Source organism: Jaculus jaculus, chromosome 1, assembly GCF_020740685.1.
Source record: "Jaculus jaculus isolate mJacJac1 chromosome 1, mJacJac1.mat.Y.cur, whole genome shotgun sequence".
NCBI lineage: Eukaryota > Metazoa > Chordata > Mammalia > Rodentia > Dipodidae > Jaculus > Jaculus jaculus.
Genome location: NC_059102.1, coordinates 29456742 through 29479608, shown reverse-complemented (window position 1 = coordinate 29479608; position 22867 = coordinate 29456742). Strand labels below are relative to the sequence as shown.

Here is a 22867-nt window from a genome sequence, read left to right as displayed (position 1 = left end):
TACTGGCCCAGGGAATGCTTCAGTTTGATTTCCATTTCACACTAACAGAGTTGTCTTGAAAGGATTAGGTTACAGTTTGAGGTTATTTAAAGTCAAATGTCTAATGGGCTTTGACTTTAAGTAATTTATCAAAGCTATGTTCTATTTCTATCTAAAGTGACTTGTCTAACTTTGAGGCAAAAATCCACCATAAATTAGGCATCTGTAGAATTTTCTTTGTGGAAAAAGTCTAAAACTCAATATATATCTTCCTTTCTCTTTCCAGTGCTGATTACTTCAAACGTCCAAGTCCAGCTTTCTTTTAGGTTTTGAGTATTATGATGCCTAGTGGGGTGTGTGTGTGTGTGTGTGTGTGAGAGAGAGAGAGAGAGAGAGAGAGAGAGAGAGACAGAGAGACAGAGAGACAGAGAGACAGAGAGACACAGAGACAGAGACAGAGACAGACAAAGAGAGAGAGAAATTACATTTGGCAGTTGATAACAACTTTGTGTTGCTTTTTTTTAATCATTTTGCTCCCACTTTTCTGGCAATGGTGTTTCATAGGAAAGTTGAACTGGTTTTATGTCAGCGTTTCCTCATTCTACTCCCATTATCATGGTCCCCAATAAGGCAATTTTCTCTTGTCTTTGCTGAAGTTATGTTAAAAATAGGATCAGAGATGATTTATGAAATTACCAGTCTGATTGTCCTTTCCTTAATGTTAATACTGTATATAACAATGAATGCTACAGAATTGTTTCTGGGAAACATGACTTTTTTTTTTTTGGTTTTTCGAGGTAGGGTCTCACTCTGGCTCAGGCTGACCTGGAATTCACTATGTAGTCTCAGGGTGGCCTCGAACTCACGGTGATCCTCCTACCTCTGCCTCCCGAGTGCTGGGATTAAAGGCGTGCGCCACCACGCCCGGCTGAAACATGAGTTTTTTAAATGTCCCTATTTTCCCCTTGTGTTGCATAAAGTTTTCTGTAACTCAGCAGGCAGATATCCAGGGTTTTTTTTTTTTTTTTTTTAAAGAAATCTCACCCAGTCAAGTTACTGATTTCTTTCTTTATTCATTTATTTGAGAGCGACAGACAGAGGCAGATAGAGAGAGAGGGGGAGAATGGGTGCACCCGGGCCCTCAGCCACTGCAAACAAATTCCAGACGCGTGCACCCCCTTGTGCATCTGGCTAACATGGGTCCTGAGGAATCGAGCCTTGAACCAGGGTCCTTAGGCTTCACAGGCAAGCACTTAATTGCTAAGCCATCTCTCCAGCCCAGATATCCAGAGTTTTAAACATTTGTTCTGGAATAATTTTTTCTTGTATTATTTTAGAAGTGAAAATCTTTTATTTAATCAGATATAGTTTTTTTTTTAATTTGTATTTAAAGAAATGAAGTTCTATTTTCCAATGAGGTTTTAATCACTGCCTAGTATATGTGATGTCCTTCATGTATGTTCTGGGACTCAGATATAGAATATACAAGGTTCCTGCTCTACTGGAACCAATTCTAGTGGGAGACAGGGGAAAACTACATATCGGGGTTGAAAGGTTAACAAGGACATGTACTATAGAGCCATCAACCTGCACTTTTTCAGACAATGTGTTATTGTAAGCTGAGCCTCATTTGACTTATCTACAAAGTGAAGACACTTGAAGGAGCTACTTCACGGAATGCTTGGAGAACTATATTTGTTGATGAAATCTGTCAAGTACTAAAACAGTGCTAGAACCTTGGTATTCTAGACTGTTTGCTGTGTCTTCCTCTCTCCTGCGCTACCATCCCTTTATTTAGACTATCTCAGGTGATGGAAGATATGATTAATGCAGATAACCCAGGAACTGCATGTTGGGGGCATAACAGTATTGCTATTTGATTTAGAATGACTTCAGAAGACCTTGATGAATTGACTAGGGCAAAGTGGCCAAAAACAGCATAGTCCACAGGGAGCATAGAGCCAGGGATGTTGGCCCCGACACCCCTCGCGCTCTACACAGAGACATGGAGTGGGCGGTTAGGGAGTCAAGGCTGTGTTCAAGAGCAGAGGAAATAGCAGCCATAGTTCAGTTATATAAACTGGAATATTGTCAGCATGTTGATATTATTTTGAAAGTCATGGTTAGAATAGAAAGAAAACAGAAACCATCCAAACATCAGTCTCCAGAACATTCCAATATTTGCTTCTCGCAGTGATAAGAAGGAACTGAAAACTGAGACCGTGAAGAGAATTGGAAGATGAGGTCAGGAAGGTGGCAAGGTGCTGAATTGATTGACATTTTCCAAAATAATCCAAGAGAATGATCTGTTCTAGGTTCAACCATTTTTCCTCAAATTTCTTTGTGCCATTTTTTCTTACTGCTGTATAGAATTCCATTGTGTAGATATACCACCACATGGTCACAAACTTAAACAAAAAACCTGAATTTAATTTATCTCCAAATATTGCTGGTTTAAATCTGTGACTTGCAGCTATCAACTAGCCAAATTGAAATCATATAGTGATTACAGGTAGCAAGTAAACAGGTGCACATGGTGCAGTGCCAATATCAGTTGGGTGTCCATCAGGATTGCTTAAGCCCTTTCCTTCCAATAGGTAGGTTTAACCATTTGCATTGGTGTATATGACCTATGAGCTTTAGTTCTGACACTGTATGTTTAAGATATAATTAAGATGGCTTTTTAAAACTCTCATTATATAGTCTGTTGTTTTTACGTTTCCATCTATCTTTTCATAACACTAGATGTTTGTACTTTTATTGTTTTTATTTTTACTACTAAGTTTTTAAAATATAAATTTATGTACAACAACAGATCTTCTATTTTGGGACAATATCTATTGATTTCCCCTTGTGAATAATTATTAAACTAGTATGCTCCCATGTCCCCTTTAATTCATTCAGCATCCAATTTTGATTGATTATAGTATTTCCTGGTGTTTGCCTTACTATTTTAATATTTATTTCTTTTTAAAAATGTATTTAATATATTTTAGAAAAAAAAGAGAGCGAGAGGTTGAGAAAATGGGTGTGCCAGGGCCTCTAGCCATTGCAAACAAACTCCAGCTACATGTGCTACCTTGTGCATCTTCCTTTATGTGGGTACTGGGTACTCCAACCTGAGTCCTTTGGCTTTGCAGGCAAGTGCCTTAACCATTAATCCTTCTCTCCAACCCTAATATATATTTCTTGTAGGCTTACGTCTTTGAAAAAGTACTGTAAGGAAAAGAGAAAGATATACTAGATGCTGTGACCTCCCCATCTATTTCATTGGCAGCTCATTTTTGTTAACTAAGTCATTTCCCACATGTACCTTCTGCTCTATCCCACTCTGTTTGCATTTACTTGAGTCTTGATTTTGTAGAGGTATGAATTTACTTGCTCTCATCAATATCTCCTATAGTTGTCTGAGGTGTTTCTTAAGTAATAATGCCACCAAGAACAGTGGATTCTTGAATGTCAGACCCACGTTTTAATTTTCTCCTTTATGATTTGATAAGCATTTCAAAGAGCATGGTGTTTATATGCTATGTTCTTTCCATGAGAACTTGCATTGCTAACTTCCTGAATACTACTGGATCAGGCAAGTCTGAGATTTTTTTCTTTATATTGTCTTGTTTTCTTTTGTTTAGTTCTCACTAGGGGGAGGGATATTTTGTTTGCCATTGATAGCCTCAAGTCACTTTTTCTTAATATTTGCATACAAGTTACTTACTGGGGTATGTTCAGAGGTTGTCATACTTTGTCATCCATTTCCCTTATAAATGTGTCTCCTTCATTGAATAGATTCAAATTCTTTATTTTATTATCTAAAATGGTTCCTCCTGAGTTATCTTGAAGTACATATTTTGCTTGAGTTTCGTTTCTTTTTCACTCTATTGTTCTGGATCCAGAATTTGTATAATGGATAGGAAAGACAAAAGAAAGATGACATATCACCCTGCTCACAATTTGAGCAAAATGTGAATAATGAGGTACACTAGTTTTATGCTACACTTGAGTTCTTGTTTTGTAGTGTCCAGTCTCTTGAATGTACTTTCATAGCCTTGCATGTTCCAAATCTTTCTACCTCAGCATATGTTCCCTGGGTCTCTTTATTTCTGTTTCCAACTGTCTCTTACAGAAGAGTTTACTATATTTTGTTATAATAATAATCATTATTATTACTATATGCTTCATTACTTTCAATTACAGCAATGTGGATGCACTTTTTATATTACATGAAATTACATGTAACTTTTTACTTATTATCCACTTTCTTGTCCCTTTTCTTCTTTTACTTTGGTTAACCATGCAATCATTCTTGTAGCATGTTCTTTTTTTGTTACATTTTAACTGTTTTTTTTTTCTTTTTTTTTTAATGAATTGAGTTCTTCAGGTCACAAGTAACTCAAGAAATACTTGGGAGTTTTATTTTGGGGAAAGATAAGGTTCAGTTTCTGCCTAGCAAGAATCTTTACATGGCTCTCTGGAAGGCTTTATATGGTTGCAAAACTTTTCCCCTGAGTTCTTCTCATTAGGGAGAACTTTTGGGAACATAATATATGTGGCTTTCTTCCCACAGAGATTGTGTTTCATAGTTAAATTTTCATTAAGTATGGAGTTTGCATTTCTCTTTCTTGCTTTGCTTGTTGCTGTTATAGAATTTATGAGAGGAAAAGGGGGAAGCACTATCATTACTTGACTATTTAAAACCATTTATAAATCCTTATCATGTATTTTCTGAAATGTTGTTATAGCTTACTAACTGATTTCCTTGCTCCAGATCAACACACCAACCTCCAGTGCATTCACAAACTACTTCCAAAGTCCTTTATTTAAAGTAAAAATCAATGTTCCTTCTCTCAGTGGCTGTTCATCACCTGCAGGGTGAAATCCAATTCCTTAGCATTGCCCACAGGAGCCTCTATAATAGGATCTCACCTACCCCATCAGCCTTGTTTAAATTCCTTACTCACTAGTGCTTCCCATATACTTTCCTTGCTTAAATTTACCCTTCAATAAACAGAGACCTTTTCAGTCTGCACCACACAACCATGACATTTCTTATCTCCTTTGACTTCGTTATAGTTTCTTTCTGCTTGGAATATCACTTTACCAGACAAACTCATTCCTGAAGATTTAGTTTAGGCTACTCCTTTAGGCAGGATGTCTTCCCCAACATCCTCATTGGGATTGGATCAAACTCTAGCATGGCTACTCATTCATTTGTATTGTGTCTCCCCAGACAGGTCTGCATACTCTGAGAGGAACAGCACCACATCTTATTCATCATTGTTTCTCCTACACTTAGCATAATGACTGGTACTCAATAAATGTTTGTCGAAGTGAACTGAACGGAGAAGATAAGACACTGTCCTCATTTCTGGGGAGTATAGCTAGTTATCTTTTTCAAGCCAAGGAATCTTGTCTCCTCGGCTAACAATATAAGACAACTTAGGGTAATTGGTGATTGCTCACTGCATAGGAAATGCCCATGTGTAGACAGTCTTTGCATTTTTATAAAACTGCTGTCCAAGAACTGTCCAATGTGTTATTCAGTGCCCTTTTTATATTCATTCATTGAAATATATTAAAATACATTCAGCCCAGTGGGGAACACAGACAACTAAACAATGATAATGCAGTGTGATGAGAGCTGTATTAGCAGGATGCATGCGTTGGTCTTGGCCTGAGGAGGGAGAGCTCTGTTTTCTGGTCTAGGAGCAGAGGCTGCACAGGCTTGGAGTGGATGCCAGGAACACAGGCGAAAGAAGTGGAGGAGAAGGGCAAGCTGTGGCTCAGAGGAAGCCAGACAACCTCTGAAATTAGGAAACCTTGGAGAGAAAATCTGTTTCTTTTCATTAAATCTAGATGATTTTATAGTTGCTGGAAAGCTCAGAGGTCATTTTTGTGTCTTTTTTTTTTTTTTGACACAGGGGTATCATTAGGTATCCCAGGCTAAATTTGAACTCCTCATCCTCTCGCCTCTACCTCCTGAGTAGTGGATTTACAAGTGAGTGCCAACACACTTGGCCTTAATATTGGTCATTTTTTTTAAAATATTTTTTTGTTCATTTTTTATTTATTTGAGAGTGACAGACACAGAGAGAAAGACAGATAGAGGGAGAGAGAGAGAATGGGCGTGCCAGGGCTTCCAGCCACTGCAAACAAACTCCAGACGCGTGCGCCCCCTTGTGCATCTGGCTAACGTGGGACCTGGGGAACTGAGCCTCGAACTGGGGTCCTTAGGCTTCACAGGCAAGCGCTTAACCACTAAGCCATCTCTCCAGCCCAATATTGGTCATTTTTATTGAGTTCACTCCTGTTGTTTGTTTTATTTTGTATACGTTAAAAATAACATTAAACCATCTTAACTGAATTTTTAAACATTATGGATTTTACATCTTCTTGGGAATATATTTTTTGAAAATTGTAACAGGGACGAGGACTACCTTTACCAAGAAGATGAGAGTTGTGTCTTAGTGATCAATATCTACCTGTAAAGCAGGACCAAGCAAGATTCCCCCTTCAAGAGACTTTGTTAAAGCAGGAAACAAGCAGAGTAACTTCTTCAAGGTTTAAACCCACATATTGTGCCTCACAGGGTGTGGGGGGTAGCATTCCACAAACCCTGCCACTAGTCACCAAAGAATAATCTTGAGGAGAAGCTACATCGAGAAGTGAGGTTTGAGACTCTCCAGCAAGTGTCTGAACGACAGCTGGACACTGTGGTAGAAGTAGATTTTTGAAATATGTTTATTAACAATTTCCATATATAAACTAGCATATTAGATCATAATCCATTCCTATTACCTTCTTTTGTCCCTGCAACCCCTTCCATTGAGAACCTTTTCTTCTTCCTAACTAATCCCTCTACTGTTAGATGTCTCTTTGTCTTCCCCATCATCCATGTTGAAATGTTGATTAATACACCATTTTAGCAAGCTAGTTACAGCAAGCTTAGCATAAGGGGCTTCAGTGGTTCTTTACTCGAAGGAAATTTTCCCACTTAAATTTCCTAACTTTTTCAAAATTTTCTGTAAATTAATTTTAACCTATTGATTTTTTTAATGCGCAGGTTGCACATATAAGCCCCTTCTTTCCTGTCCCAATTCTGTTGAGGGTCTTTGGTGGTGTTATTAGTACTAATTGCGGGGACAAAAGGGCCTCAGTCAGCCCAAGCAGCTATGGGAGAAACACTGTGTCTATTTTTGTTGCTGCTGTTTGTTTGTTTGTTTTGAGCTAAGGTCTCACTCCACCTCAGGCTGACCTAGAACTTGCTCTGTAGTCCCGCGATTGGCCTCGAAATCATGGGTGATCCTCCTACCTCTGCATCCCAAGTGCTAGAATTAAAGGTGTGCCCCACAATGCCCAGCTCATTTTTCAAGTTGTGGTATCTTGTGTTTGGCTTTAGTTCTGACAGAAACCTAGAACTCTAATGAAAAGGGGGAAAAGTCACAAAAACAAAACCAGTCTGTTGTTTTACATGTCCCACCTTTTATGTGACAAACAGCATTTCTGGAAGCTTCACATTAAGTATCAGGAGAAAATTGTCTCAGGAGATACCAACACATGGAGGAGCCACTTCTGGATGTGTATCTAAAGGAAATGAAATAAACATGTCAAAAAGCCACCACATGTTCATGTTTTATTGCAGCATTTGCAATAGCCCCAGACCAAGTGTCTATCAGCTTTTCTAGGGATGCAGAAAACATGTAAATACCCACAATGGAGTATCTCCAGCTAGAGAATTATGAAATTCTATCACTTGTAGTAATGTGTATTACTGGAGATCGTGATGTGACGTAAGATCAGCCAGGCACAGAAAGTTAAGAACCACATGTGTTTATTCACATGGGAAATCTGAACTGGTTGATCTCATATTGCCAGAGTTTGGAAGATTAGAGGGAAGGGAATTTCGAAACATTATGGATTTTGAGAAGTTAATCAGTGGGTGCCATGTTGCACTTAGACAGGTGTAAGTTCTGGTATAATACTGGATACTACAGTGCTTATAGAGATGACAATTTGCTATATTTCAAAAGTAAAAGTAAGGATTTTGGATGTTTTTAGCATTGAAGGATGAGGAATTTTGAAAGAACTATACATTTTTCCTGATTTGAGCATTATACAATATAGACATGTTGTAAAACACTACCTGATAACCCATCAGTACATTTGATTATTATGGTTTTTGCCTGTCATTTAAAAAGGAAAATTTCAAAAGTGGGAGAGGATGTCAGGTAGGCTAGGTTTGCAGGCTTCTTTGGACATTTTTAAACATAGTAACTCAATTTACTCATTTTGTATGTTGGGTATTTGAATAGTTTTTCACATGACAAACTGATTCTAGCACTTAAGATGTTTGAAAGCCTCAGAATATAACTCTGCTGGCTCAGGAGACAGATTATTTTATTTGTGGACAAGGAGCCACTCGAAATGCAGGGGAAAAATCCCAGAGTATTTCCTCTGAATATGAATACTGAATTGTATGTATTTATTGCATAATCCCTTACATATGAGTGAGTTGTCATACACAAAGGTATATACATTTGAGAACATAGTTTAAAAAATCACACACTGAGATAACCTTGAATAATGATATTCATTAAGTTCTCAAGCTTCTACTTTATGACATTTCATAAGAACGTTTCATCCCTTTTCAGTTAGCCCTTAAAAAGGAAAACTCCTGGATTGTTAAGAGTTTGAGGCCATCCTGAGACCACATAGTGAATTCCAGGTCAGCATGAGCCACAGTGAGACCCTACCTTGTAAAACCTAAATAAATAAATAAAACAAAATAAATAAAAGGAAAACTTCTACCATAAGCAGTTATAATTTCTTATGTTGACATATTGTTTTGTCCTTTCTCCTCTGTTTGTTAGGGGGGGTCTATAAACTACTCACATAGCTCCTAAAACCTAGAGAGACTCAACAGTTCCTACCTCGCTTTTGTCACCTACTGATAAGAAGGGCATAGGTACCTATCTGGTAGAGGTAGCTATCTTGGTAGTATTGCTGGAGGGGACCTTTTGTTTGATTTCCCACTAATGTGTGAGCTGAAGTGGAGATGTACAGGAAGCTGTTAAATTTGTTAATCTGTCAGTGTATTTTCTAGGCAGCAACCTGGGGTTTTTAGTGAATTTGAATGGAGCTAATCCTTCTGAGAAAAGCCTTGTTTTAAGTGGAAGTGTCTCCCTAGAAGGTCTATGTTGCACATGGCTAGAAGAGAAAAAGGCTCTGCTCTGTGGGGCAAGGGAGAGTGAAAAGTTGATTTCTGGGTTCTGAGCTGGCCAGTGGTCGGGGCGGGGGGGAAGGTGTGGAGTGGAAATCCTGTCATTGCTCCTTATGAAGTAACTTTTCTGGTGATTATTCTTGTGAATAGATAGTTCAATAGTAACCATGGTAAACTTCCTTTGGCAAGATAATTCATACCATGGCTACAAAGAATTGTGACAGGGAAACAGAAACATCTCCTATTAAGCCCACTGAAGGTATTCACATGTCTCTAATAGATTGCTTGTAGCCATGTAGCCTACCAACAGGACACACAGGGTAGGCAGCTTTCCAAATGAAAGGACTTCATTCACTCACTGAATAAGCTCTTATTCCAGAGGCAAATGAAATCAGTCACAAAGTGAATGATGCCAACATATCTTCTAATATCTAAAATATATTAGAAAGTATCAGATTCATAATTAGGCTACAAACTACATATCAAGCTGGGCAAAGTGGCACATGCCTTTTGCCCCAGCACTTGGGTGGCAGAGGTAGGAGGATCACTATGAATTCAAGGCCAGCCTGAGACTACATAGTAGAATTCCAGGTCAGGCTGAGATAGAATGAAACCCTACCTTGAAGAAATAAAATAGGACAGTGAAAGAGAGAATGAGAATTTGAAAGAGGGAAGGTCTTTCAGACTCTATCAGGTAAGGTTAATCTTGATTATAACCCATGCCTGTGGCATCACACACACTACCCCTACAGGAGCTCACCACTCTTGGAGCTTTTGTAAACTAGTGTAAAATCATAATAGGTGTGAAAATCTGAAGGTGGAATATAACATATACATTTGCAGTCAGGTTCATATTTCTGTCAGAAAACACCCAACCAAAAGCAGCTTGTGGGGGGAAAAGGGGGCTTAATTTGGCATACAGACTTGAGAAGAAGCTGCAAGATGGCATGGGAAAACAATGACATGAGCAGAGGGTGGACATCACCTCCTAGCCAACATCAGGTGGAAAACAGCAACATGAGAGTGTGCCAAACTCTGACAAGAGGAAGCTGATTATAAAACCCATCAACCCGCTCCCAATGATATATCACCTCCAGGGGGATCTAATTCCCAGTTCACCGTCAGCTGGAAACCTAGCATTCAGAATACCTAAGTTTATGTGGGCCACCTGAATCAAACCACCGCAATACAGAGTACCACATTGAAGCCACCCAGTCACTTGCATAAAGGTGCTATTAGCTTTTAAGAATTTTGAATGTAAGCATAGAAAAACAGCTTTGTTGTAAAGTATTGGGAGGTGTCCCAGGAGTAAAGGAAATTAATGAGTTTTAGTAGCTCATCAATGATATATGTTGAACTCCTAGAACAGTGCAAAATGCAGTTGGACATGGCAGAGGCAGAAGACATTGCACCTGCTCACAAGAAACTTACGATACAAGAACTAGTAGGAAAAAATGCTTTGAGCTTAAGGTTCTGGGCTGTATTCAAGAATCTACCACCTACCAGCTGGGGAACACGGAACAAGTCTGCTAGACTCTCAGAGCACTAATTTTCTCGTATTTGTAAAATGGAATCATGCTACTTGTCCTGTGCAAATTGGAAGGTTGTTGTGAGGATCAAGGGAGATAATAATGGCTTGGAAGTGCTTTGAAAACTACAAAGCCCTACAGAATGCAAGCATGGAGACTAATCCACATGCAAAATAAGCTTCACTCTTTTGTGCATATGCATCCTCTTTTAAGGGCTTTTACAAGCCTATCACTCACACACTTACTAAGTATCTCTGCCAAATTTATATTTTAATTTTTCATGGGTTCAATGCACAGATCAACATACTGTACAGGATAAAACCTTACCACAAGACTTCCATGGTGCTGTCATCCAAGAAATCAACTTATCATGGGCTCCTGAGACTGTGGATATTCAGAACTTTAAATTATCTTCCTAGACCATCTTTCAAGCATCTTTGTTCCTAGTCCATCTGGGTTTTGATACTTCATTGAATCTCGAGGGAGGTAGAGATGCCTCCATAGTATGGCTACTATTTTCCTAATTGTTATCTTTCTGAAAGAAAAAAAAAGCCCTGAGGCAGAAATTAATAGAATGTAATTATTCAAAGAAAACTATTTGGCGATGTTTTAAATGATGTTAATTTGGCCTTAATGGGAGAGATTTTGAATGTTAAATAAATAGCAATTTCATCATTAGGGACACAATTACAACACAGAAGTTTAAAGGAAAATGAAAGAGATATGCTGAGAATCTTCAAAAGAAATCCAATACAGAGGTGTGCACTCTTGAAACTCTTTCAGAATCTCAAGTACAAGTGTTTTCAGTGTCTGCCACCAATTGAGACTCTTCTGTTGACATGTCACTGGGATGTGTCACCTGGATGTGGGATGATCATAGTTGTCTGCTACAATAGTAGCTGTTAGAGTTTGAATGCTCCCAAGAATAAAAAAAAAAAAAAAAAAAAAAAAAAACCACACATGAAAGTCCTGCTCAGTTTATGAAGTAAGGATGCTCAGTTGCTCTTTGTGTGGAATATCTCCCATGCTTCATCTCACATCCTTGGAGCTCCTGTGCCTCCATCACTGGTTCTGTGTTGGGGAGGCCTATCACCTAGTTGTCTGTTGCAGTGCAGATCTCATGCTGTTTGATTGCTTGTTTGTTTTGAGGTTGAACTATTCCTAATTGGGATGTTCATACTCTTTGGCCATCCTGGTACATACAAACCTCGACATGTCATGATCTTGTAGAAAAGAATCGGCCTCTAAGAGTCGGCATCTGTTGGATGAGCATGTTCTCGTCCTGTGTCAGGTGGGCAACTCTGGGCTTAGGCACTGTGTTTTCTTCCATTAGACTCCAGTAGAATTGAACGCCCAATGATAGTTCTGTGATTCACCCAGCTTTCCCTCCTCCCTTGCTTCCTATTTTGCACTTGTACTTCTCTCATTCCTGGATTATTTCTTACCAAATAAAAGCAAATGCTCTATAAATATTTGAGTCTTTCAAGGGAAAGTTCTTGCCCAACCTTTACATTTTCTTGAAAGACTCAAATATTCATAGAGTCTCTATTTCTGTATACCTAGCATTATGATTAAACTGTGACAGAAGAGGAGAAAACATCAGTTTTCAATGCAAATTGTCAAACCTACCTTGCTCTCTTTCTCAGGGTCCTGAGTTACTGATCATTTTTTCCCCTCTTTATGGTACATATTCCTATTTTCAGATTTTCATAAGCAGTCTGTGTATTTATATTAGTTACTTTCCTATTGCTATGAACAAGTATCTTGTAGAAAATAACTTAAGGAAGGAAACAATTTACTTCAGCTTGTGTTTGAAGGGGACATAGCCCACTGTGGCCAGAAAGGCACAGCAGGCTGTCTTGTCACATTGCAGCCAGAGTCAGGAAGCAGAGGATGAACAGGAAGATGAACAAGGTTATAAAATGCCAAGACCTACCTCGGTGATAGATTTCCTCCACCTCCTAAAGCCTCCATTGTTTAAGGGTTCCAGACCTTCCCAGACAGTTGGGTCACCACGTGTTCAAACCTATAAGTATAGGAGCTGTTTCATATTCAAACCACAGTAGAATGTCTCATCTTTCATTGGTAGACTATGTTTTTGAGTGCTGTCTGTATTCATTATCCCATTTTCTCACTTCCCTCTCTGTAACTCACTTGAGACTGACTTCTGCCTCTGCTACTCTACAGAAATTGCTTTGGCCAAGTATATCAAAGTTATCTTTAAATTATATACAGACAATACCTCTCAGTAATTAACTTAGGTGGCCTCTCTGGGAACTCAGATCTCCTGACTGTTCTGGAGCACTCTCCTTTTGTCTTTTCCTTGAACCTGCACAGTATAAATTATCCTTCTCCCTCTCCAACTGTCAGTATTGTCCTATTTTTTTTTTTTCTACACAGGTTTCTCTTAATCTGCCTACTTTTATGCGTTGATTTTTCCAGTGTTCTTCTTGGTTTCTTGTCTCTGGTCATGTATTCTGAGGAACACCATCCAAAGGTTGATGGCTCTTTGTTCTTCTCAGCATAGCACGGAGACGACACAGACATACAAGGCATGAGACTTTGACCACAGAATGCCTATCAATCCTTTAGACCTGACAATCTTTTGGATTCATTTGACTTTACTGTATATGTTCCTAATAAACTATTAAGATTTGTTTCTTCCCAAACTATATGCTGAGACTCCATGGAAGTTACAATACCTATTGCTTCCCAGGCTAACATAGCAAGTAATGTTCTCCTTTCATCTCAGAGAATAGTTCTTCAATTCACTGTACACTATTGAGTGACCAGTAGCCTTTCTGGTAGTACATGGATGGGATTTATGTAGCTCAATGCTGTTCAGTTGTTTTCAGTTTTCACTGGTGTTAAAATGTTTCACTTCTAAATAATTGGCACTAGCTGCATAGGAGGGTGGGCTATTGTGGTTGTATAGGGAAACTTGCAGAGCTTCTCCAGACCCATGAGAATACCCACTAGATAGGTCACGTGATGCATGTTACAGGAAGGATGGCACGCATAGTCATTGATTATCCAGCCCCATACAATTACAGGCCAAGAAGGTGGGTGCGGGGTCCAAAGCAGTTCATGCTTTTCTACCATCAGCTCAAAAGGGCAAAACCAGCTACACAACTCAGTCTCACATATTGCTTGGATATTTGCTGTTTTCTGTTTCCAAAGTGGTGATCTTTCAGGGAAATTTCATGGTTTATTGTCTATAATTAGGGAGGTTGTCAATAAAATACTTTTTTTATTTAAAAAGGCTGGCCAATGAGGACAGTGATCTACTCTATTCTTAACTCTTCTTCAAATGCGCCACCTTCTGGTCTCGCCAGCTGTTCTGGGTGACTTTCCCAGCGCAGTAGGTGGATGTTGCGCTGGGTCAGTGGCTATTAGGAGTAGGGAAGCCTTGTCCACTCCCTGACAAGTAGACTCTTTTTGTTTGTTTCATATCAGAAACTTTCTTCATCATTGGCCAAAGGAAGATTAATGGGGTTTAGTGCAATGTCACCTTGCCACACCTCAGAGATTTTATGCAGATATCCTTCGAGGCTTCACTCCAATGTGCATCACTGGTTGCCAAGTGAGGACCAAGGGTCAACATAGTTGTCATGTCACCATCCGCAGTGCTGACTTCCTCCATCTCCCCCACCTTTGGCTCATAACTTTTGGCAGATTATCCAATTTTGTAGATGTATCTGAGGACTGCGAGAGGATCTATTTTTAGTCCTCTTCTAGGGCTCAGAGGAGCTGTGGAGTTGTGACCCGGCTGAGTAGCCCCGTTTTTCTTTGCTGCTGAGTCTCGATAAGTCCTCAGCACCCACTCCACTAGGCCCCAGGAGAACTCCTTCTCTGTAGCCTTTTCCTATTAAAGATAATTACACTGCTGTAAAAACAACAGTGCTGATAATGAAGGTAGTTGGGTTGTTGACTAAGGGGTGATTAAGTCTAGCTCTCTTCCCATTATGCTTCTAACTGGGATATATATGTCTATTAATTTCTGAGTTTCAGCTTTAAAATTTTTTAATCACTCTGCCTTAGCTCCATAACTAGCTAATGGGGTAAACAAACACTTTGAATGCAGTTTCTAAGAAAGGGATTCTGAAACCCCTCATAGTGAGTGAGCATAAAGGCCCCTTGAAATTTCCTGGTGGCAGAGACATTGATTCATCATTCAACTTGATCTGATGGAGGACCTTCTATCTACCCAGATCAGAGACAGCTTCAAACACTGAAGTACTGATTGACATATTGATTTGTTCACTCAGCCATTCACCCATTCATTTAGCAACCATGTATTGAGAACTTAATGTACTTCTGTTTTCTGTGATGGTAATAAACAAGACTGAGGAAGTGGCTGGGCATCTGAGTGATGGAGCTCCTTGCTTTGATACTGTGTGTTAATGGTGCTCAAGATAATTTAAAATATAATAATTTAAGATACAATAATTTAGTGCCTGTTTCTGTGGGAAGACTGGATGCAGGGTTATCCCTGGCATGTCACATGATCAAAGAAAATTTCCGGGAGAAGACAAGATTTAACCCTGGACCTCAATGAAGAGGAGTTACTTGAGGGATTCAACTTTAAGACTAGCCAGTGTCCATGGTTAAGGCCTCTTCCATGATGGACAGTGTGTGTGGTTGGGGTGGACAGGTGGGGGAAAACATTCCAGAATTTCATTCTTTCTGGTCTCCCTCTGTGTGCCTGGACATCTTTTCTCCTGGGAGCTTATCTGCCTCATTACAGTGTGAAAGGATTGTAGAAAGAAGAGCTTTTCAATCTTTTGTCTGCTACTGTGGATTCAGTACTACCTGTTAGGGAATGGAGAGATGGCTCAGTGGTTGAAAATGCTTGCTATGGGCTAGAGAGATGGCTTATTGGTTAAGCACTTGTCTGTGAAGACGAAGGACCCCAGTTCGAGGTTTGATTCCCTAGGACCCACGTTAGCCAGATGCACAAGGGGGCTCACACGTCTGGAGTTCGTTTGCTGTGGCTGGAGGCCCGGGCGTGTCCATATTCTTTCTTTCTCTTTCTCTCTCTCCTTCTCCTCTTCCTCCTCCTCCTCCTCTCTCCTCTCTTTCAATCTCTCCCTCTTTGTCTTTGTCTGTTGCTCTCAAATAAATAAACAAAAATAAAAAAAAAATTTAAAAAATGCTTACTGTACAAGCCTGACAACTGGAGGTTAGATCTCTTAGCACCTATGTAAAAGCAGATGTACAGCGGTGCACATCCCTATGACGATGGGAGGCGGAGTTGGGAGAATCCCAGAGCTCACAGGCCAGCTGGTCTAGTCTTCACAGCAGAATAGCAACAAGAGACATGGTTGCCAACAAGGAAGGATTGCCTCCAGGCCCCGGGGTTGTCTTTATTGCCACACATGTCCCATGGCGTGCACACGCCCATACACATACAAATAGTATATACATAAACATAAATACATGCACGCAAACACAGGCACGTGTACAGCACAGTAATGTTGAGTGAATTCCAGCACACAAAATAATTACAATGATTGGAAGTATTGCTTCCATACCCCTTCAGCCCCTTCTTCATCCATTTGAGGACACCACCCCCACTCCGGACCTGTGTGGACCTTAAAATTCCACAGAGTACAACTTGGAAAGCAGCAGATTACATTACTCTCTAGGTGCCCTTCTGGGACCTTCTCACCCTGCAAGCCTACATTCTCTTAGTACGCAGGTTACTTTCTTTTAGTCACCCTGTGCAAAGGGATATCCCATTTGTTTTAATGTCAGAATGGCATGGGAGCAAAAGATATTTAGGATATTGTTAAATCCTCCAGAGAATTGTTGAGTGTTTCTCTAGTTCCTCATTCCACATTTCTCTTCTGCAGAACACCATAGAGAGATAACATAGTAAATAAAAATATAAAAGTAGAGAAGAAATGAAATAAGAAGGTTATGATCCCTGGAGATCACACACATAGAAGAAATAAATATGCAAATAAGAAAACCAGCAATAGAAACCTGGGGTGGGCGGGATCACACACAAGCAGGGCAGTGATTGAGAACAATAACTGCATGCTGTGATAAATCTGTGAACAAACAGGCATAATGTTGAGAGACAGAGAAAGGAATGTATTCATTTATTCAGTAATCCCCTCAATGCATTTCTGTAGTTACTACTATCCATAAAGAATGGAGGTGCTACACTTGGGAACTTTCTTCTTGCATCAGACAAAACTCACTTTTCAACTTCATTTTTTTGTTGTTGTTAAGTAAAAACTGTGTATGGACACATCATGTGTTGGTACCATCATTTCCCTCCTCCCTGCCACCACTCCACTGAGGGCTCTTCTCAGTGGGATTGCGGGTATTCACTGTGAAGACTGAGTTGTGAGAGCAGCAGTCTGTCATTGTTGGGAGGGCCATGTCTCTGGCTGTTCTCTCTTACCCTGTGGCTCTTACAATCTTTCCACCCCCTCTTCTGCAAACTTCCCTGAGCCTAGGTGGGTGTGCTTTAAGTGTGCTTTAGTGTCTCAGCACTTCTGAATTTCTGCCTGGGTGCATTTTGTGCATCTTCAGGGTCTGTCTGCATCACCCTTGCTCATCTCACCAGTTCCTCTGTGGTTTTGCCTGGGTTCTAGCTGCTGTGGGAGGGGTGGTTCATCTCCCGTCAGGGAGTCACCTATGACTTTCTGTCTTGGTGGTAGATTATAGGTCTCCTTGGTTCTTGCTGCTTTCTGAGAAAGACAAACAAACAAACAAACAAACAAAAAAAACAAACAAACAGGTTATCCAATGGAAAGTGATATCAGGATAGTTTAAAGGGGATATGCAATGTTAAGTTAGTCAGATTTTGATGAGTGTAGCCTCAATATTTGTGTTTTGCTTTATTCTTATTTCTTTGTTTTTGAGATAGAGTCTCTCCAAAAGGCCTTGAATTCACAACCCTCCTGCCTTAGCCTCCACTTAAAGTGTTGGGATTATGGGCATTCATTATTTCCTCCATTCCTCAATTCTTATGGAGGTTATAGTTTGAATGAAGTCATATCTGATAGTTATTAGTAAGCAAAAATAAGTAATATAAACACAGTAAAGAAAAATTATATGGAAAATAAGGAACTGGCCCTTTTGGTATGGTGTTTGCTACATAAACATGAGGACCTGAGATTTAACCTTTCCACCACCAACGTAGATGCTGGGCAGGTACAGTGGCCTGCTCATAATCCCAGTACTTAGAGGTGGAGTCAGGGAATCTTTATGGAAAGCTAGATAGCTAGACTATCCGAATTGGCAAGCCATGGGTTTAAGTGAGAGGTTCTGTCACTATAAGGATGATGTAGAACAGCTGATAAAAAGTTCCAACATTGACCCTGTTCTCCACAAACATTCCCATGTGACCTTCACACACCTATGCACCCAGAGACCTGGGAACGTGTGTACCCTCATGCATGCACGCAACACATGCACACTTAGAAATATCATTTGTCTGTGTAGAAAATATCCTCAGGTTTTGCTCTTGAGACAGGGGCATGTGACGCGGTTTCATGATGGGCAAATCTTCACACACTCATCCTTCCCCCTTCCTAAATGGGGAGTCAGAAGGTCTGAACAGAAATCAATCCCTGCAATTTATTTTTAACTTCTTTCTCCTTAGCCGGGATTGATTTTTGTCTTTGTGATCAATGGCACAGAGAATAGCTCCACGTCCCATGCAGCTGTTCAAGTGCTCGGTCTAGCCGGCCCCACATCTATCGAACAGAACATTAGAAACTGATTATGAAAGTAATAGGATGAAGATGTTTAAAGGATGGGTCTGATTACCCCTGCTTTCCTGCGGAGGAGTGCCTGCAGACAGGGGCCTTCTGCAAGCAAGAGCCAGATCTCAGGAATAGTGAGGAGGAGGGCAATGCTCTGGGGCACTCTGCCTGTCTCAGAACCAAGCATATTGGCATGGAGGGGGCCATTAAGGAGACATTTCATGTTTGTCAGCCTTACTTCTTAACTTCCTTTTTCTATTTCATGTTATGATGTTACTTATGAAAGGCTTGAAACTGCATCCCAAACCTCTATTAAAATAGGCAGAAGGCGTTCTGTGGAGATGGCTCAATGGCTGAAATGCAAACATTTGTTCCTGAGTTTAGATCTTGAAAATCCACATACTAAGCCAGGTGCTATAGAGCTACTAGCATCTGTAATCCCAGATTATCTAGGGCAGGAACGGAGGCAGGACAGGAGCATTGCCTAGCATCTTGCAGACCAGCTAGCCTGGCAAACACAGCCATGAGCGATTGGAAAGCCTGCCTCGAACAAGATGGAGCAAGGGCTGACCTGTGAAGTTGTCTTTGGACCTCCACATGCATTCCATGGCACATGCGTGGCTTTACTCACATGCATAACACCATTCATACATGCATTCCTGAATGTGTACACACATATATACATACTACTGATGACTTTTCCTCTATACATTCTTTGTTCCTGAGCTGGAGATCAAACCTCCAGCCATGAGAATATTAAACATTCATTCTATCTACTGAGCTTAGCACTAGCCCCTTTTTGTGGGTTCTGGGCTTCAAATTTGTCTGACTCTTTAATCTCTATCTTTGTCTCCTCTGCTTTTTTTTCCCAACCAAATTTGTGCTTCATATAAACATGAAATTATACACTTCCACCTTTCCTTCATGTTTTATTACCTCTGGAGGTCAGGCAAGATTGCTTCCTCTTTCCTCAGTGAAGAGCACTTAAGAAGGGATGCACACCTTGGGATAACACGCCCTGGCAATTCTACAGAATGGCATCCACAGTTAGAGTAGATCCTGTCATTCCAAGGCCATTTTTGAGATCTCCCGATGTCCACTTCTCTGGGATAAACTTGTCGATTTGCTACCCCACTCTGGGCGGCTGTTGTTTCCAGGTGCAGCACAGAGGACACACTGGCAGTCTCCGAGTGACGGTGTTTATTATTTCACTGTGCTATATGATTGCTTCTTAAGTGTTCTGTGTGTGGGAGGGAAGACATGCAAGTAATGGCTGCCCTGCTTCCTCTGAAATATTAGAGGCACATCCTTGTGAAACTGAAGGGGTATAATTCTCCTATAGGAGAGATGCTATAGTTCTCAACATTCAATTTTTCTCCTTAGTCTTCTCCCATAAGCTTTTTTTTTTTTTTTTTAAGATCCTGGCTAATTTTATTCACTATTGAGAAATTTTCAGTTCTAAAAGAATCAGTTACCCGAAATAGTAACAGCTAACATTAATTGAGGGGGGAACATGAGCTAGGCTTATGTATGAATGAATGTAATTGTGATGCCATATGGGTTAAATACTAATTTACCTCCATTCACAGAAGAGGCACAGAGAAAAAAACACCATTTCCCAAGTTTTCACATCTTACCAGTAAGCAGTGGTATAGAAAAACTGGCCTGGGTGTCTAGAGCCCAGAGCCTTCTATCTTAACATAGTTAGGTGAGAAAGTCAACTCCTTCCTACAGATGGGTTTGCCTGAGGCAAATTGGGTCAGAAACTATATAACAGACATTCATGAGTAAGTATAGCACAAGCTTAACAGAGAAGGTACTTTGAAACATGTTTGTTGGGTTACTGGAAGGCCACAGAAGAAACTGGCAGTGTAGACTGTAATGATATGGCAGTTGAAAACCTCCACAGTGACCAAACCCACAAGTTTCCAGCTGAAGAACACAGCAAATGTGACATTGAGTCCTAACTTTGTGTTAGCCACATCTCATGTGTCAGTTGTAAGAGATCCACAAGTATTTCCACAAAGTACACAAGAGCTTAGAGGGCAGGGGGGTGGGGGATTGCAAATCAATTATAGGCTTAGTTCCAGAGCTCTTTGTAAATTATCCTGCAAAGAAGAAAACAAGTGATCTCAAAGGTGTGTGAATGTAAGATTCCTAGCAACCGAACTGTCATTTTTGGATATGATTGTGTGAATAAAAACCATCTCTAAAAAGATGGGCAAACTCATATATAGAATCAAATTACTGAGCATTATAGTAAAGGCCTTTTGTTAGGGACAACAGTTAGAAAAGAAGCAGTGAGAAAGGGGAGGTGTCTCAGTGGGTAACGGGCTTGCTGCGCTACTCCAAGTACCCGAATTTGGATTCTCAGACTCCATATCAAAACCAGAAGATGTTGGGGGGCTTTTGTAATCCCAGTGCAACTATGGGGAGATGGGAGGCAAAGGCATGAAAATTTACCAGAAAGTCATGAGTAAAGAGAGACTCTGCTTAATGAGGTGCACGGGCTGACTGCATAGTTGTCCTCTTGTATCTGCACATGTTCCATGTACACAGGTACACACACACACACACACACACACACACACACACACACACACACTAAATAACCTTAAAAAAAATGAAAATAGGGCTGGAGGGATGGCTTAATAGTTAAGGTGTTTACTTGCAAAGCCAAAGAACCCATGTTCGATTCCCCAGGACCCACATTAGCCAGATGCACGAGGTGGTACATTCATCTTCAGTTCATTTGCAGTGGCTGGAGGCCCTGGCATGCCCATTCATGCCCTTCCTCTCTCTCTCTCTCTCTCTTTCTTTGTCAAATAAATTAATTAAAAATAAATTTAAAAAATTAAAAATAAATAATTTTTTAATGAAAAGAAATGACACAATGTCTATGTCACACATTGAGCAGTTATTATGGTTTGGACATCAAGTGCCCTTTCACAGGGTTCTTATATTGGATACTCTGTCCCCACTGGGTATTGTCAGTTCTCCCTTCCCATACTCTGTAGCCTCGATAGTAATCTTCTTCCTCCAAGATCCATCACACCTATCCCAACCATTTTTCCTTCATCTATTTGTTTGTGTAGAACAGTTCAGCCTGCCTGGTTTCTTTGCTCTTTCATCTTCATATCTTTCTTCCCATTCGGAAAGCACAACACCCTTTATTGTTAGGGAATCACTTTTGTCAAGGCAGTTGGAGTATACATCATCCCTGTTTATATATGGCATATGACACCGTCTATGTACATAGCAGTGTGCTTTTGCGCATGAGTGTGTGACTATATTCACAGTCTCAGGAGCCAGATAGATATGAATTTCAGTGCCAGCTCAGCCCTCTGTTAGCTGTATGACTTTGATACCTTATGTCTTCCTTGTTTCACCTGCAAAATGACAGTGTAGGATAAGTGTTGTTTTCACAGTGACTAATGCTGATGTCTTTCAAATGAGAATGTGTTCAGGAAACCATGCAGGATGGGTGGAGGAATTTTATAACACCTATATTTTACTCTGTCCAGAGGACAATGGCACTGTCATTGGTCTTATGTTATTATTTGCACATCTTCTATATTATTCTTGTCTTCCCAGTGGAATGATGAACTCCATGACATTACTGCCCTGTGACAGTGCCTGGCATAGCCTGGATACAAAAGTCCTAAATATCTACTTGCCTATTGACAAATGACATGTATAATGAAGCCAGAGCCAGTTTCCATAGTGCTATGTTTAAGCATGATGACTGTGCAAGAAATAATGTGAATTTGGACACAGCTTCAATTAAGATATGGATTTGAGCCAGGTGTGGTGGCACACCCTTTAACCCCAACACTTGGGAGGCTGGGGTTAGGAGATAGGAGGATCACTGAGAGTTTGAGGCCACCCTGATATTACATAGTTAATACATAGTTAATTCCAGGTCAGCCTGGACCAGAGTGAGATCCTACCTGGAAAAACCAATAAATAAATAAACAAACAAACAAATAAATAAATAAATAAATAAATGGAAAAAATAAAGCATGTGGATTTGGCAGTGAGTTGAGGAAAAACAACTTGCAACCTGCTTTGTTCTTCCCATAGGAAGGCATACCATCTTATAGTCCCTGATTTTCCATGTTGCAATGCCACCCACCACTCAAAGGAAAAGACAATAGATATTTGAGACCCACTTGTAAAAATTCTATGCAATTATATCTCCTTTGGGATTTTCCTGATTTTTAGCTCAGGAAACAGAGTTTAGAAGTATAATAAAGTACACAAAAGACCTAGTATTACCAGTCTTGGGTTCTGAGGTTGACCTTGATTCCTTGCTCAAAAATGAGCTCCAGTAGCTCATCTTGGCTTCTGGCTCCTTATTTGGAAAATGTTGATGCAATTAATGTCATGCATTGCCAGCATCAGAGGAAGAAAAGATG

At 40.1% G+C, this 22867-nt stretch overlaps 1 protein-coding gene across 1 annotated transcript in view; it reads left to right on the top strand.

Annotated features, from left to right (window-relative positions):
* The window catches only part of Sorcs3 (sortilin related VPS10 domain containing receptor 3), a 642016-nt gene that overhangs the window by 476837 nt on the left and 142312 nt on the right, over positions 1-22867 (top strand). The gene's annotated exons all lie outside the window — the stretch shown is intronic.